This window comes from Nothobranchius furzeri, chromosome 13, assembly GCF_043380555.1.
Source record: "Nothobranchius furzeri strain GRZ-AD chromosome 13, NfurGRZ-RIMD1, whole genome shotgun sequence".
In the NCBI taxonomy this organism is placed as follows: domain Eukaryota; kingdom Metazoa; phylum Chordata; class Actinopteri; order Cyprinodontiformes; family Nothobranchiidae; genus Nothobranchius; species Nothobranchius furzeri.
Window position 1 is genome coordinate 26788836 of NC_091753.1, and position 14553 is coordinate 26803388.

Genomic DNA, 14553 nt, shown 5'->3' on the forward strand with positions numbered 1-14553 from the left:
ATCAATTAAAATGTTTTAATTGGTTCAAATCAGCTGTTTCATTTGAATAAGAGACTTTAAATGCACATTCCTCCCCTTGTTTTGATCAATCTGCTGCATGTAGAGAGTTTTACAGTAAAACAGCTCTTATGAATGCTGTAGCGTACAGAGCCTGGAGGGGTTTGCAGGTCTGGAGAGCTAAATGAGAAATGCTTAACTCCTCTGTGACTCCACCGACTGGAAGTTTCTGTTGCACTGAGCCAGAGGTTAAAATGACTTCCAGTAAGTGGTGTCAGAGCACTTCTCGCTGTTGTCATCACACCTGCAGTGAAACAGAGAAGAAAAGTCCAGCTCCCTCTTGCTGGGTGGGTACAGCCTGTGAATATCTGCTGGTAAACTTCAGAACTGTTGGCGAGATGTTGCACCTAACTTCCAGCAGCTTGCAGATGGTACATTTCAAACGTGTTGCTGTTTGCGGGATAACAGATTTTAGCATGACTTTCATGTTTTATTCCATCAGATGTGTTGCTCGTGTTTGATGGTTTTGCTGAGGCTCGTAAAAGCTGAAAAGTTGTTTTTGAGCTATGTTTCTTCATTTGTGGTCATGTGAGCCTGAAGATAATAAGTGCTGATCAATGAGTGTGTCAAGTGGTGACTGATAAACGCATGCCAGGGCGAGAGTCTGTGTTCAGTGGCAGTGCTGACTACCGTTGACATTGCATCACATTACAGAGCTCTTTATCCTTTTTGATGCAAAGTAGAAAAGGCTTCCTCGTTATCATACTGATGTTCTAAGGCAAGGAAACCATGAAAAATGAACTTAAATAAAATATGTTCTGTAAAAATGTATTAAAGTTCTTGTCATGGTGGATTTTTCTTCTCAGTTTATTGCTTGTGTTTGCAGGGCTGCATGACATTCAGAAAACAAGTGGTAGGAGTGGCTCACATGATGCTGATTTTTGATGACAGACTGATGTATGACAGAGCACTGCAGTGCATTCTGGGAAAGTGGGAACTATAAATACATGTAACACAGGAGTAATTGTTTTCTTCATATCCTTGTGTTAAGGTCCGTCTAGGATGTTTCGAGGATGTTAAACCGTTTGCCACGCATACAGCACTTTGCTCCTTGCTGCGGTGGATCATTCGGATTTTTCTCCACTCAGCCAGTTTCAGGCAAACTAGCAGCTTTTTGAGCATCTACTTAATATTTTAAAGCAGCTGTTCTGCTGTTTGATGACCTCTGCTTTTTTTGTGATGTCGCTGTTCACAAAATACAGTTCAGTGAAACTACAATTAGAGGTGCATCGCCAGGGTGATTTACCTACAATTTACAGATACTGAAATGTAACGTCTATTTACAACATAGTTTTGCTCATGTTAATCTGTCAGGTATTTGAAAAAAAAAGATGTGTGCAGTTTACAGATTATGTTCTTTTAACCCTTTGATGCATAATGGTCACTACAGTGGACAGGTACTCAAAATAGTTATTTATTTTTTTGCTATTAAGCACAGCTGTTGAAGACTTTATTGCATTTGAGCCCCTCCATTTGGGCTTCAGTAAGTCAAGCCAACATATTTCATGTTCAGAGTGCACACTGTCCACTGAGATGGACATGTAATAAATTATTTGTAAAGTATTTGTTTAGTCATGTGAACAGTGATTGTAATTACCTCAGAACTGTAAATGTGTATAGGGGTGTACATAACAATGTAAATTCAGCTTAAATAATTTTCATTCTGTACAAAATCTGCTGATTTTAGAAGCATTAATGTCAGTATATCGGTATGGGTTATCGGTTATCGGTCATAACAGTGATCTCAATATCAGATATCGGTATCAGCCCAAACATTTCATATTGGTGTGTCACTAATACATAGATGCCCCATTGGGTGCTGGAGAGAATAAGTCACCACCATTGGGGGGGTCTCCTCACTTTTCAAGCCCAAATGGAATCAATGCAGAGTGAGCAACTATGTCTGTTGTATTGTGCAGTCTATGGTTACAACAACAGGTACACTATTGATAACAGATCACATGGAATTACTCTTGATATTTCTAGCCTACCTGTTAGGATTTTATATTTTTATTTATTTTGTTATATTTTAATTAACATACTCTATATATCTGACTGTGGAAAAGCATAATAAAATGTGTTTTTTAGTTGGGGAACAGCACCTTCCTGTGTAGAAATAAATGCACTGGGGGTGAATGTAGACCCGTGGCGGCCCTCTGCTATGCCATCTTTCATAGGCAGTGCCAGTCCACAGGGTGTCTACATATATGATGTATGTACTATAAACGGGATAGGACAGAGTCACATGATTTTGTGTAGTCATGTGACTCCCCCCATCTGATCTACAAGGGAAAGACAGTGAGGAAATAGAGGATGATTCAAATGTTAAAGCAGTGGGCGGGGGCAGCCAGCGTAAACTAGAGGCAGCAGCCTTATTCAAAAATGTTGAAAAACGTTATTTGAAGGACTTTTGTAGGAACAGGCTTGTTGACATGAGTTATAAAAATCAGTTTTACTTGACATTACCTACTTTAATCAGGATGACCGTCTTTGCTCGGTTTGCTGGCTTGAAATTCTGCACACCTTGTACCTGTCCATTTGTGAAATGTACGCATGCATTTAAAGATCTATTGCTGGGAACACCATTGTGTGTGTGTGTGTGTGTGTGTGTGTGTGTGTGTGTGCGTGTGTGTGTGTGTGTGCGTGTGTGTGTGTGTGTGTGTGAGGTTTTTCACACACACTATGCAAAATCAAATTGCAGGTATTTAACTGGCTAACAGTCCACAATTTTATGTGGATGCAAAGTACTTGGAAAGCCTCATCATGTAAAAGTTATAGATCATGGCGTCTTTGGAGAAGTGTCATGATGAATACTACTTTTTACATGTCTAGTCTTTTTGTTGAGAAATGCATGTTCACTCTGACAGAATTTAACAATGGCAGCTTCTTGTTTACAAACACCTCTAGCTACATTAGCTCTCAGATTTCCATTCCATTTATTTGATAGAGCACATTTAAAAACAGCATGTGAGCTGACCAAAGTGCTGTACAGGGGTAAAAACATGTAAGGTTAAACGAATAATATAAAAGAATAAAACAACTAGAGCATAGCACAAAGAGCCAAACAAGAGAAGTCAATAAAATCAGTGAAAGAACAGTGTAAATAAACCATTGCGAAAATAGCTAGGCAGTAAAAGCAAGGGAATAAAATTAAGTCTTTAAGTGAGACTTAAAAACCCCGATGGAGGAGGAGAGTCTGATATTCAGCGGGGGATCGTTCCAGAGTTTTGGAGCGCAGACACAAAAAAGCTCGTTCACCACGGGTTTTGCAGCGTAGACGGGGAATCTGTAGTAGGTGTAGGTCACCTGAACGGAGAGTCCTGCCTGGCAAATAAGGAGTGAGTAACTTGGATGTCCAATGTCAGATGCCCAAAATACAATGCTCTGAGCAATGCCCAGTGATGTCATACAACCCATTTAGCAAAATAATTCAATATAGCAAAACTCTGTTCTGGATGTTAGGGAAATTTGATTACTTTGACAAAATGTATACATTTTTGCATGTAGTTTGAGTCTAAAATTCATTCGAGTTTTTGGGATCCTGATGTTGCACATTCTGATAGTGCATTGTTAATGCTTTTTTGACCATATTTCAACCATATTTGACCAAAGGCGCTTTATAGGCATACTGTGAACATTTGGTTTCCCCAAGTTCCACTCAACCTTGATTCAACATCAATTCCATGACTAAATAAAAAGAAGATGAAGCACATATCTTATTATAAATTAATCAATAGTTCCTAACAGTGTCTACGTTTCTTTATATTTGACTTTGGCTTTCCAAAGTCCTTAGGCATTCTTAAATTAATATCTGTTGGAGATGTAATATCCACTGTTCACATTTCAGATAAGTAGCACAATTAATTGCCACAGAGAGTTCTGCAGCTCCTTTTGGAAACTCAGCCCAGGCAAAGTAAGAAAGAGATTAAGGTCAAATGAAGTAACTCTCACAGAACGGTGCTAAGTGAAGATCCAGCCAGGTAAAGACTAGAGTGATTGATTGCCTCATGCCTGTCTCTGAGCTTGGATTAAATAATTCTGAATGAGTGAATTTTAAATTGACTGTCCAAGATGTGATAACACCAGTCACTGCACGGAAATGAAATTGGAAAGTATGAACAGCTTTCATAGGAGATCCCGGTCTTTCACATGGTGGAGTCTTCTGTTCACTTGAGCCCCTAACAAATTGGTATTGTGAGTGATAGTGGCAATACAATAGGGTCTTATTGGTGCATTGTGTGCCTACAAGTGTATAACAGTGAGAAGATGGCCATGCCTATGTACGCATGTAGCGGTAGATGTAGATAAAGAGAGCAGTGGCTCCAAACAGAATTTCTGTCCCCATTCTATATTTAGCATGTCTGCCGGGGCAGGCAGAGGATCTCTGAAATGTGAAGATGACAGGAGCCTCCTGAGCCAGAGGTTATGAAGTGACATCTTGATGTGCTTGTGCCTGAATCACACTCCCACACAGAGCCAGCCGAAGACTTCTGACAGTCCAACCCAGAGACTTTTCGGTATTTGACGTCTAGTTAACGTGCGTTCAGGCAGGCTTTTGATCTTTTCCTGACTTACATTATTCCTCAGCTTTATTGTATGGCATCCCTCAATGTATATTCTCCCCTTTGAAAATATTGTATTTGGACAGTATGTGGGGATTTGTTGGCAGCTCTCCTTTGTTGGATTTGGATGTGTTTGATGTTCAAGGCATTTGTCTTTTATGTTTGGAGCCTCACACAGTGTTAGCCGTGAACACTTAGGGGGCACCATACCACCTGCAGGCCTAATTCATTTAGCAAGTTATGTTATTTCATGAATATGGTGCAGGCATGACGCATCCCCTTGTCCTCATACACAAACTAGACCAAGGGACAATGGAGAACAGACATGCAAGACTCATTTTCCAGGCCATGAAGCATACATGCAATACAGTAAAAATAGCAAAACACAAACCTGTGAAACTCAACACATATTTTATGTTTTTACTTCCACCTGCAATGTCATTTGTTGCACCTGCAGCCCAGAGTGTAAACAGATCACCATGGAGAGAAGACCGTTTTACACAAGGCAGACATGGTCAATCTGAATGGCTCAGCAAGGGCAGAGCACTTTGGGAAAACAATAAAACTCTACTAACACACGAGCACAAAGGTCTGGTCGTCCTCAAAACAAATGACCCATATCATTAACAAACACTGATTGGCTCCACCACGACAATCTTACCCTTCCATCATCCATGTGTGAGGTTTTAGGATGACAGCATGCTTCCCAGAATAACAAGCCATCCTCTTTCTGTACCGTAGGGATTCTTCGTGTTTCCATTGATTACGATGCTTTTAGTCAGAGGGTTTCGTATCCCGCTGCAGTGTAATGAATGCCACACTCTGAATGGAAATGTTTCTAGGTGAGGGTGTATTTTTGTACAGTAAGAGCTTTTTCAGAAGTGGAGGACTAAAGAAGCTTGTAGTTAGGTGAAAATAAAAGTCACACTGTTGGATTAGCATAGTCCTTCCTAATAGGTTATTTTACAACATTTATTTGACAGCTTCTTTGTTTATTTTTCCTGCAGCGGCTTTCTGCCACACCTATAATTTTCCATCTAGCCGGGCATTTCTCTGTATGGGCCTTTGTGATTTACTTCTTGTGAAAGTGCGAGACGCATGCCTTGACAGAGTTGGGTTTGTGTCGTGTCTCTGACCTGTAGACCCTCCTCCTTTCATCCTTCACGGGGAAAATGACTGCCAGATTACTTGAGAATGTATGAAAAGGAACTGCCTTTTTCACTTTACTGCTAATCTTTGACAGATGTTCTGGAGAGGCTCACGTTCACTTTAATTGGAGCCACATGCGCTGCTTACGCATGACATTACTCCACATCACTCGGCTGTACTGCATGGCAGCATTAAGGAACAATAAGACAGGCACATATTTTTTGCAGATTAACTGTTATTCTATACAACAGGCCAAGCATGAGATTACTTTCATGATGAAAACTCAGAATGATGTAAATCATGAGGCTGCGATTGTGACAACAAACCTTTTAAAAGATTTGTTCATTTTTGGAAAATGTCATTTAATCAATTTAGGTTTGAAAATAAAAACGAATACAGAACATTATTTAAATTCTTCTTATAGAAAACATTTACTACAGAGCCCAGCAATCACAAGGTGTAGGAACATGTAAATAGGTAGCAAGACCATCCTCTCAGTTTAGTAAGCTGATGAACATCATTCTGTTTGACAAATGCATTGATGAATTAAGGAAATTCAGATTTTTTTAACACTCTTAAAAAGTAACTTGCTATGGTTCCTCCACGCTAGATTAAGCTACTACTATGCTAACATCAACCAACAGGAAGCCAGCTGCACCTTGTTAACACAACTGCTGCAGGCTTCATGCAGTGCTGTAGGATTTGGCTAGGGGGCGCAGCAGAGAACTCAGACCAGATAGAGTGCAGGGTTTGTAGGGTACACACTAAACAAACATGGAGACAATGGAAGAGATCAGCAGCTGCTTCATTTTGAGATCACTATAGAAAAGAAAAACATAGGCGGTATCGTAGGTAGTATTAGAGCTCTAAACCTGAGACCGGGTCACTGTGGTGAGTGTGTTTAGCTCATTTTGTCAACTCCCCCTGGTGGTTACTCGTATATTGCAGCGTGTGCACACGTCACGTTAATTTCAGAGGACACGCACAAACGATACTCCCAACACAAGTTAGACGAGGAAGCCATGCTAATGCATATGCATGATTAAAGCAAGTATATTCCAGCCCTAACAACACGGCTGGAGTATCTGGAAGAAACCCATGCAGCGGGAGAACATGCAACTCCACGCAGAAACACTGCAGCCAGGTTTAGAACTTGCAACCTTCTTGCTGCGAAGCAACAGTGCTAAAAAACTGCACCACCATCCAGCCCTTAACCCTTTGATGCATGAATTATGAAATCTTCAACCATGATTTTTTAAACAATTTTTTTCATTCATCTTTAGGTGTGAATGAAACAAATTTCATATTTACATATTTTTTGTAAAATTTAATTTACAAATAATTTATTACATGTCCACCTCAGTGGACAGTGTGCAATCTGAACATGAAATATGTTGGCTTGACTTACTGAAGTACAAATGGAGGGGTTCAAATGCAATAAAGTTTTCAACAGCTGTGCTTAATAGCAAAAATAAATAAATAACAATTTTAAGTACCTGTCCACTGTAGTGACCATTATGCATCAAAGGGTTAAAGCTTATACAGGCAAATGGTACAATTAGTTGACGGCCCTCAGTTTTCAGCCACTGTAATGCTGATTTTAGTTTTTGTATGTGTCCACCCCTGCACATCCAGCTTTACTGTATGTGATTACAAATCTGCACACACAGTTTACCAATCTGAGGCTAAAAACGCCCCCAAGACCTTAACCAAAACCCATTATAGATGTTCATTTGTTTACATTCTAGTTCATTTTCACTTCCTGCATTTCTGATTCTTGGTTAAGAGTTGTTTGGTAACATTTTTTACACTCACTGTTTTGACTTACTGCTGAGGGAGGAACCAACAAGATTCACATGTGGAAGATTTAAAAGTTTAGCTCACGGCACTTTCAGCCAGGAATTCTGAGTCACTGAACTTAAAACGGCTGCCTTTGTTACAGTTTGAATCTTGCTTGAGTTTTGTTGATGAGGTTCAGGCGGAGCACAGTGACACATCCCTGTAATATTTTCTTTGTGGTTTATTTAATCTGTTTCACATCTTCACCGTGCACATAGAAACAATGAGTACATGTGCATTCAATAGTGACAACATGTTATTAAAACAGAGCATCTTAAAGCAAAAAGTTGCAAATTTATATCTGGAAAGCAACCAAAACACACACACACACACACACACACACACACACACACACACACACACACACACACACACGCACATACAAACACAAACATTTTAAAGGAGGGCAGCACAATATATGATAAATCTATCATTGTGATGTCAATGTACGCAATGTTGACATCACAAAACACTGAAATAAATCTAAGGCACAAGCTGTATGCCAGTAGAATATTTGTCCACTTTAGTCCAGTTTAGTTGCTTGACATGGTGATGCTAAAAGACATAGAGGGGGGGGGGGGGGGGAGTGTTGAGATGATGGAACAAAACCATAATGACATTGCAGTTGCATGTTTTACTAAAGCAATGAAGACCTAATTAAAAGCAAGCATTGTAGAGTGGTAAATGTAGTGCTTTTAAGCTTAATAAATTACCTCTACTTATGACCAATAAGCTGTGATACTCTATATAAATTAGAATATAAACCTGCTTGGTCTTTGGATGTTTAATCAGATGATTCTGGGATTCTTTGTTTATTCAGGGATTGTAGAACACTTTGTGTTGATTCAAGAAGAGAGTCAGGTTAATAAAAAGTAAGAATTTATTTTCCAAACAATTAAAAACACGACACGTTAACTAATATTTACTGTGACGGATGGATCTAGGTGGATGGAATGTGATGGATGGTGACTAAATGTGAATGTGAGGTTATCAGAACTCTCGTATCTAGAAGAACTGAGTTCTGGGTGAAAAAGGAAAGAATTTGGTTTGCGTTGACTAGGAAGGTGATTCTTATCAAAGCCACATCAGACGCGGTCATGCTGTGCTTTTAGCAGGGTTTTGACAGCTTGCCAAAAATGCTCTGGGTTAAAGAGGTTTAGCTCCGGACGGCCGTTCCGTAGCTTTTTCTTTAGAACTGAGTCACCGAGCAGTGAGCTCTGTTTTAATATTGTCATATTATGAATTCTTGTCCAATTGGAAGTTGCCATGTTTAAGGGTATTACCAATAACCTCTGAACATCACGCCTTCTTTCAAATACGGATGCTCTGATTTGGGGTAAGGAAATATCTACGTGTCATGAGTTCAACTTAACTTTAATTTATCTCTCTAATGAACCTTGTCATATCAAACATTACTGATTACCATATATATATAAATCTTTCAATGTAATAATTCATTTCATTTCAGTAATTCAAGCACAGATCAATCAACCTTATTGATTTAAGCACAGATTAATGAAGACATTATTATTATTATTATTATTTCACGAATGATTAACTCATATAAGCTGAAAACAGTCACTCTTATAACAAACCAGTCTGGCCTAGATAACCAGGCAGGCTTGGCACAGAAGGACCTTAATAAGGGAACAGTTTGTTGACAATATGTTATCAGACAATATACCATCAGAGAGGCCCGGACTCCAGCCGAGGCAGGATCCGGCAGATTAAAGGGCACAAATGTAGACTCCTGTCTCCATATGACCAGATACTGAAGGGGTCAAACTGTGCATGAAAACTGACCATTTGTGAACATTACTGCGTAAACGTAAAAACTTAGGTGTAATGACCAAAGAGAAAATCAAGATTAGAATATTTATAAGAAGGCTAAGTTAAAGAAATTAAGTGTAGCCTTTAGTCTATAATCCTGTAAAGATTTCTGGGGTGCATGGTGGTGCTGTTGGCAGCACTGTTGACTTACAGCTAAACCGTTACAAGCCTTACACCCAACTTGAGCCTTTTTCAGTGAAATTTGCATGTTTTCTTCATGCATGGATGGAATTTCTCTGGGAAATTTGATATTTTCCCAAAAACAAAAACATGCATGTTAGATTAATTTGCTGATTTAAGCTATCACTAGGTGTGTGTGTGTGTGTGTGTGTGTGTGTGTGTGTGTGTGTGTGTGTGTGTGTGTGTGTGTGTGTGTGTGTGTGTTTGAACATTAAAATGGCTGTCTGTCTTAAATGTCATCATGTGTCCTGTGATTGGCTGGTGACCTTTCCGTAATTGAAGGTATAAGAATCTGAAAGGTTTCTGCTTTATTCATCTTAACATTTCCTCTCCTGTCTCTGAGTATTCATGTCGGCTTGAAAAAACCCACATTAGTCAACTGGGGAGGAAAACTGGACTGATTAATCTAACAAAAAATCAATGCGTAACTCACGAATGGAAGATAAACATTTTCAGAAACCTCGGTGCTCATTCTGATCATTTTTGTTCTCTGAGTGGTAGATCGTGAGCAAAGTGTTTTATAAGAAGACCACCAGCGAGCAAAGACAATAACTCCAGTCGCCTTGTAAAATAGCCTATAACCTCATCACTTGACCGTGCCACCTCTGCATCTCTTACCACTTGACTTGAACAGAAGCTTTCAGTTATAAACAGAAAGATTTCATACAGTATTATGGAAGCTACAGTGTGTAGAAAAAGTGCCACAAAAGCAAAAAAAAAGTCTTTTATTTGCCCTTTTAGCAGACTGTTTCAATTCTGCACTGTAGCTACCACACGCTTGCTGTTATGAATTTCCTGTCCTATTTGCAGTTGTAAGTTAAGGGTAAAAGACAGTGAACCCAGCACAATTACAGCATGTTCTTCAGAGGGAGTGTAAAATGATTTGGTGCTTGTACGCATTAGTGATGCATTTTAATCAAGGCTTTTGATTGTTGTATGTAATCAGTGAATGGATAAAAACAGATAAACGCTGGTGCTGTCACTGTGGTAGAGCAATGGAACAGTCTTGCATGGCATCATTTGTCTCGATATCCGTTTTATTAATTCTTTGCAGCTAGAGAAGGCACCGCTCGGATTAGGATTCGTCGGTGATTTGAGTGCAAATGTCATGCAAATTCATGCACCCTGCAAAGATACTGTTTCAGATGACTTGTTTGTGCTGAGATGCTATCATCTTATCAGCCCATTTTTACACATCACTCCTTAAGTGAATACTGGAAGCAGGGTTAGGGTTAGGTGATGCAAAATAGAACTTTTCTTCTTTAGGCAGAACATGCTTTTAATCAATATTCTGTTTTGGAAACAAGACAAACTACTTGTTCCACCTTCTTATTTATGCAGCTGTGCATAAAAATAAACAGCCATGGAACACATTTCTACTGAGAGTCAGATTAGAATTTACATCAATGATACAAATAAGAGAAAACTGCTTTATTGATTTAACATTTGGAGTTATTAGCAGCACACTGTGGGAGGTTAAGACCCCCATCATCACCTGGAAATCAGGTAACATGACTGATGCTGCGCTGCTGCTCAGAAGACTGGGTGTTAATTGGACATAAAGCGTGTTTTCATTGCGCCATTTGTTGGCCTAAATCCTGCAAGCAGCCAGCCAATTATCGGTCATTTCCCGCAGTTGCTTAAAACTTTAATTGGTCATGAGGTGTACCTGTCAAACCTCACCCTGTGTGATGGCTCGTCTCACGCTGTGATTATCGATTCTTATGTTCTGGATTCTACTGGAACACTAAAACCGTTTTCCTGAATCTGGTATGAGAACCAGCAGTAAAACTCCCCACACAGCTGGACTGTGACCACCAGCAGTCCTCCTCATAAATCTGCACAAGAAAAAGAAATCACAACCCCATAGAAATTCCTAATTTGCTTTCTAGCAATGCATTTTAGCAAAAAGCGTTGAAATTTATCTCACTCTACGTGGAATTCAGCCATATTTCTATTCTGAGAATGGACTGCTGATGAACGAAAACAACTTGCACTAAACAACAGAAGGCTGGGTAGCTTTTCTTGTACCCCCTCTTCGCCCTTGTTGTTGTTTTTTTCTCCAATTGGAAGCTGACTGAACGAGCAGGAGGAAATGTTCCACATCGCTCTATTTAGATACCCGCTGCTCCTTTCAATTTGAAGCAGTCTATTAGCTCAGCAAGCAGGGCACTCCATTGGGTGTTTTGAACCCTCGCGCTCCATTGTCTCACCCCATTTCCTCCTTAGATCACCAGCCTTCCCTAAAGCGTTTGCGGCTCTAATCAGCTGAGGCCCCTCTGTCCTTCAAACATACATCTTCTACCACATCTGGTCATCACAGAGCGGCCAGGAAAGACCTGAAGATGGATGGTGCTTTGATGAGGGGGAATTGGCTGGTCATTGATTACAGTGTTGGTTGACAAAGTGGTTACCTGAAGACCATCTGGAGGAAGATCTGTTCTAGCCCTAATACTACTAGGAACTCTGTCATCTTTCTATTTTATCATTGTCCAATCTTAATGGCGAAGAGAGAGCAATAATGTTTTATGCCTATGTCCATCTGCTTGGTTGTTTTTGTGCATTGTTTGCAAAATATCTCATGAACCATTGAATGGATTTTAATAAAACTCTCAGTAAATAATCATTAGAAGCACATCTAAAACTGATTCATGTTTATAATCAAGCTGAGTCAGCATATCCGCCACAGCTAATCAAACTTGGTCAACATAAAAATGACTATACATTAGTCAGTTTTAGTAATATAGAGGTATAGAATGGTGTGAAAGTAGCTGAGAGGCATAATGTGCTGAAATATTACACAGGATCATGGTTTATGTAATAAAGTGACCCTTTTTTGTCTGTTAGCAGAATGTCTCATGAACCACCAGATGTGCTTTAAAAGAAAATGTTTTGTGTATTCACGTTTCAAGATGACCACCTCAGCCAGCAGTCAGTTTTACAGACATTGAACATGCAAAGTTATTCTCACATTTTCTGCTAACCCCCAATTTACAGCAGGTACACCTGCAGCACACTGTGGCAGCAGGAAGTCCTTGTGGCAAGTAGAAGTGGTTATTGTCGGTGTTTACACCGAATGTGGAATGTTTTCAGATGTGACCCAGAAACTTGTTGCCATTCTGCTAAATATTTTTGACATTGCACTCTTCCAGAATGCATCAAGCCTTGCAGTTAACATAGGGCTAAACAGGAAATGACAAACAACAACAGTTAAAATGGTAAATTTCAAAATAAAAGACAAATGGGTGGGGGGTGGGTGGGGGGGGGGGTGGGGGTGATGCCCCCCCCACACACACACACGCGCGCACACACACACTTTTTCCAAAGTCAAGTTTTGACCCCTGCACTTTTTACCATTCAAAAACAATATTTCCGGTACACTATATTAAATTGACACTGGTTGAGCTCTAGGACCAAGCAGAAAACAACCGTTTGTGTTGAAGCCTGTTTCCCATTAGAACATACTGTATAGATACACCCCCACCCCCACCCCATGTCCCTCCCACTTCTAAAGTGAAAATTACGTCCATGCATACAAGACACCACACAGTCATGGGAGTGGATAGTCAGTTCAACACTTATGATATAAAAAAGTTATTGTATAGCATACAACGCCAATTCCTCTGTGATTTTGTGAGTATTACTACAGACTGCGGCATGGCCGCTCCGTGTCTGGCTTGCTCCCAGTGAGGGATTAACACAACATAAAATGATCCCAGTTTAAAAGGAAGCAGGTTATATGAGTCCCTTCAAGCAACGCTACGCTTTTAATATCTTAAGTGAGTTTTTATCTTTGTTAGAATATGCAGTTTAAAAATTGGACCTAATTTGTTTATGTGCTGTGACAAACCTTGGGAGATGACCTTTAAATCTCAGCTCCATACGCAGTTCAGCTGATTAATTGTTTATAGGGGAAAAGTTCCTCGTCATCAGAACCTTACCTTGTGTAATTGCCGTTCAGTAGAAAATTTAAAATACAATAATTTAGGTCCCGGCTTGGATTGCCAGCCCTGTCCTCTTGCTGAGGATGTTGTGTGATGGATGTGGTTTAATTATCCGACCACAATGCCAGCCATTTGGTCTTTGATAGCGCAGCAAAAACACTGTAAGTTAAATATCACTGATCAATGGCTCAGCTGTCCACAAATTAAGTATATACTGTATATGATTGCACGCTGGTGCTGCCCCAGTGTTTTACAGTGGAGAGCATTGTGGCTTTTATTAGGCCTGGAAGAGGAGGAGGGGGTGATGATTGTTTCCACAAGAGATAAAAAAAACTTTTTTTAGCGCTCGAGCTTTGGTAGAGTGTAGCGTCATTGCTGAGAACGCTTTTTCCACTCTTGTCCTCCCACTATGTTTTCCCTATCCAAGCAAAGTGGTTCGGAGCAGATGGCACCACCACCTTTTTTTCCGACTCGTTAGACCTGACTTGTTGATGAAATGGAGCCTTTACGCTATACTGCCCATGCAGATGTGTAGCTGTACATTTTTTATCGTACCTGTCCCACATGTAAGGAAAGCAAAAATCCAGACTTTCTGAATTACCTACAGCAGGAACAATGCATTGTAAGATTTTCTATTGGGTTTTCATAAATAGAACTCATTTTCTTCATGACCAGGAAGGCAGCAGTGGGTTTGTATGGATATAAAGCGAATGTGTGATGTGTTTGTGTTCCAGTGCGGCAGCTGTGAAGCCTCCGTGGTTAGGCATTCACCACAGCAGCAGAATGTGCTTTGAGATTATGACAATAACTCCCCAGCAATCATAACCCGGAGTGTTTTCAGCAGTGATGACACTGCATTTCTGCCTTTTGACTCAGATTCTCCCTGTTTAGTCTGGTCCGTCATGCCTTTTGTCAGACCCAAGTTACAGAGCTCCGCATCTCATGTCAAGATGCAAACAGGGGCTTAGGACAACATTCAAGATGCCTTTGGA

The 14553-nt window shown here is 40.0% G+C and overlaps 1 protein-coding gene across 1 annotated transcript in view; it reads left to right on the forward strand.

Annotated features, from left to right (window-relative positions):
* The window catches only part of clmpb (CXADR like membrane protein b), a 97459-nt gene that overhangs the window by 630 nt on the left and 82276 nt on the right, over positions 1 to 14553 (forward strand). The gene's annotated exons all lie outside the window — the stretch shown is intronic.